This window comes from Zingiber officinale, chromosome 4A (assembly GCF_018446385.1).
Source record: "Zingiber officinale cultivar Zhangliang chromosome 4A, Zo_v1.1, whole genome shotgun sequence".
Classification (NCBI taxonomy): domain Eukaryota; kingdom Viridiplantae; phylum Streptophyta; class Magnoliopsida; order Zingiberales; family Zingiberaceae; genus Zingiber; species Zingiber officinale.
In genome coordinates this window covers 50,631,088-50,634,619 of record NC_055992.1, presented here as the reverse complement: position 1 = coordinate 50,634,619, position 3,532 = coordinate 50,631,088, and the positions used below count along the sequence as shown (strand labels likewise).

General features: G+C 40.3%; 1 non-coding gene across 1 annotated transcript; it reads right to left on the bottom strand.

Annotated features, from left to right (window-relative positions):
* Positions 1-322: 322 nt before the first annotated feature.
* On the bottom strand, positions 323-428 carry LOC121974042. Its single transcript, XR_006109920.1, has one exon. It is a non-coding gene; the product is annotated as a small nucleolar RNA R71 (small nucleolar RNA).
* Between the last annotated feature and the right edge of the window lie 3,104 nt (positions 429-3,532).

Below are 3,532 nucleotides of genomic sequence, written 5' to 3'. Positions count from 1 at the left end.
CGATCTAGTATTTCAAGACCTTCAGTGGAAGCTAATAACTTTGAGATCAAACCCGCAATTATATCTATGGTGCAGCAGAACCAATTTGGTGGAGGATCTCATGAAGACCCCAATCAACACTTAGAGGTCTTTTATGAAATATGTGGTACCATGAAAATGAATGGAGTTCCTTCAGATGCAGTTAGATTATTATTATTTGGGTTTTCTCTAAGAGATAGGGCAAAGCAATGGCTGAATTCTTTGGCCCCTAATAGCATCACCACTTGGGAGCAGTGTGAGCAACAGTTTCTTGATAAATTCTATCCACCAAGCAAAACAGCTCATATGAGGAATTTAATTGCAAGCTTCAAGTAGACTGACTCAGAATCTCTTTTTGAAGCATGGGATAGATATAATAGTATGCTCAGACAATGCCCACATCATGGGTTGGAAAGATGGTTAGTGTTGCACACTTTTTATAAAGTATCAACTATCATACCAAAGTGTCCCTTGATTCAGCTGCTGGAGGGGCACTTATGAACAAAAGTTTAGATGAAGCTGAAGAAATTATTGACAGTGTAGCACAAAATCATCATCAATGGTCAAATGAAAGAAGTGGTGGCTATTCTTCTGTAAACCCAACAATTAAAGCATCAGGGAAGTTTGATGTAGATGCAGTCACTCTTTTGTCTGTAAAATTGGACGCTCTTACAAAGAAATTTGAGAATATGGGGACTAGTGCTAATATGGTCAATGCTATTGGTACATCTTGTGAAGTATGTGGGAGTTCAGAGCACTCAAATGACTCATGTCCATCGGGAGCTATCACTGCACAAATCAATCAACTGGAACAATGTGATGCAATCATGAGTTACAATCAAAGGCAGAACAACCCATACTCAAATACTTATAACCCTGGATGGAAGAGTCATCCCAATTTTTCTTACAGAAATAATCAAGATCAAGGACCATCTATGGGGGCAAGACCAAATTTTCAAGCTGGGCAACAAAATTTTCAACATCTATTTTCTCAAGGCTTACCAAAGTCGAATATTGAAAAGATGCTTGAAGAAATTATCTCAGGTCAGAATGAAATGAAGCAAGATTTAGCAAAGCTCATTCAGAGAATGGATAATTCTGAAAAGCATCAAAAGATCCAGGATAGTCAAATTGCCCAACTAGCTTCCTCATCATCCAGAGCACCAGGACAACTTCCAGGAAAACCTGATGTGAATCCTATGGAGCATTGCAATAGAATTGAGCTTAGGAGCGGACGGACCTTGGGAGACCCCCAAGTGACTGCTCCAAAAGGGATACAAAAAGAAGAAGAGCTCTCTCCTCTTATACCAAATCAGATTCAAGCTAATGAGGAGAGTACCATTGAGGTTGAAGAGACTCTTCCACTGAACCATCAGAGCAAAGCTGTCCCTTTTCCTCAGAGACTTACAATGCTCAAGAAAGATGAAGAATTTGGCAAGTTTTTAGAAAAAGTTAAGGAAATTTGTGTAGAGGTACCTCTTATTGATGCTATTCTTCAAATGCCTAGATTTGCCAAATTCCTGAAGGATCTCATGTCAAACAAGAGAAGAAGAGGAGAGGTTGAGACCATTGCGCTTAGTGAGGAATGTAGTGCTATTTTTGAGAAGAACACTTCCCCAAAACTAAAGGACCCAGGGAGCTTTTATATTCCTTGCAGCATAGGAAAAGAATTTTTTGAAAAAGCTTTTTGTGATTTGGGGGCAAGTGTTAGCCTCATTCCCTATTCAATTTGTAATAAATTAGGTCTCAAAAATATTAAACTTACTACTATGGCACTTCAACTTGCCGACCATTCCTGCAGTATTATAGAAGATGTGCCAGTAGAGGTGGATGGGAATGTTATTCCCACAGATTTTGTCGTGTTGGACATGGAAGAGGACCCTAGGATTCCTATCATATTAGGAAGACCTTTCCTTGCTACAGCTGGAGCTATAATTGATGTCAAAAATCATAAGCTTTCTTTGGTAATTGGTAAGGAAAGGTTGGAATATGATTTATCTAATATCTCTAACCATGTCTCGTCTCTTTTAAATGCTTGTAGCAGGACAAGCATTTATAAACTTGAGGAATGGAATTTCCATCCTCATGGAAGGCCACCAAACGAAGGAGACAATGTGGTGGAAGATGTTGGGAGAAGATCTCCCAACAAAAATGAAAAGTATATCTGTCCTCCAAGGGCGAGGAAAAGAAGCGAATGATCAAGTTTGGTCGAGCTAAAGACCTTAAACAAGCGCTTCTTGGGAGGCAACCCAAGGGTTCTTTTAGTCAGTTTTGATTTGTATTTTAATTTCTTTTAGTTTGATGCATTCTTTTGATTTTGTTTTCAGGTTAGGTGCAAAACAGAGCCCGACCGTGTGCTATATACGACCAGGTAAAAGTTGCAGAGAAGGGAAGTGCTTGGGCCGTGTCATCCAGACACGGCCGTGTAGGATTTCCCGAGGAGAAAAGGGCCTAGGCAGTATCTCAAACACGGCCGTGTAAAGAATCCCGAGAAGAAAGATGGAGAGGCCGTGTCCCAGACACGGCCGTGCGAGGAAACCAGTGAAAGAAGAGGGGGAGGCCGTGTGGATCTGCACGGCCCGTGTCTGGAATCCAGAGAAGGAAGAGGGGGAGGCCGTGTGGATCTGCACGGCCCGTGTAGGGGAGCTATTAAAGTCTTCCTTCTACCTCACACGGCCAGATCTTGGCCGTGTCCTGCACATCCCCAACTCTCCAAAACATCTTTTTCTCTCCCAATCTCTTAAAAACTCCTCTCTAATCTCTCAAGATCTCTTAGATCCGGATTCTCCTCCTCACTTTTCATTCTCCTAACCTAAGAGCTTTGCTCTTTGAAGTTTTGTTCTTTGAGTTTCATTCTTCCAACCCTAGATAATTCTTCCCCTGTCTAAACTCATTAAGATGTCCAACATTTTGAAGAAACTTCGCAAAAGAGGTGGTGGATCCAGTGGGGACCAAGAGGAGGAGCCATCAAGGGACAAAGGAAAACAACCAGTGAAAGGAAAAGGCAAAAGGACTTCACGTAACGAAGGTAATGATAATGAATTCAATATTGTGTTTAGAAATGATGATCAAGTAACTAGATTTGCAATTCTTGTCAATAGAAAGATAGTGTGTACTAGATATATGGACCCAACTGTTCTTGATATGCTTGGAATTAGGGAAGATGTAGATTTGATGATTGGGTTTTTGGATTGGAGTGATATTATGTACACACATTTGCCTACATATCCTCGTCTTGTTTTGGAATTTTTAAGTTCATTGGATGTCCATTTTACTAATGAAGATGATTATTTTGGAAAAATCTCATTTAGACTAATGAATCAAGAATTTCTATGGATATTTAGTGACTTTAATTCTTGTTTTGGATTAACCACCGGGAGCCCTCGTAGGTTTGATCCAAGGTTTAATTGGAATCATTTTTGGAATGCAATAACTGGGTTAGATCAACCTTATGAGCCTTCAAGAGCTAAGGCCTCCAATATGCAAAACCCCATCTTTAGGTATCTACATAGAG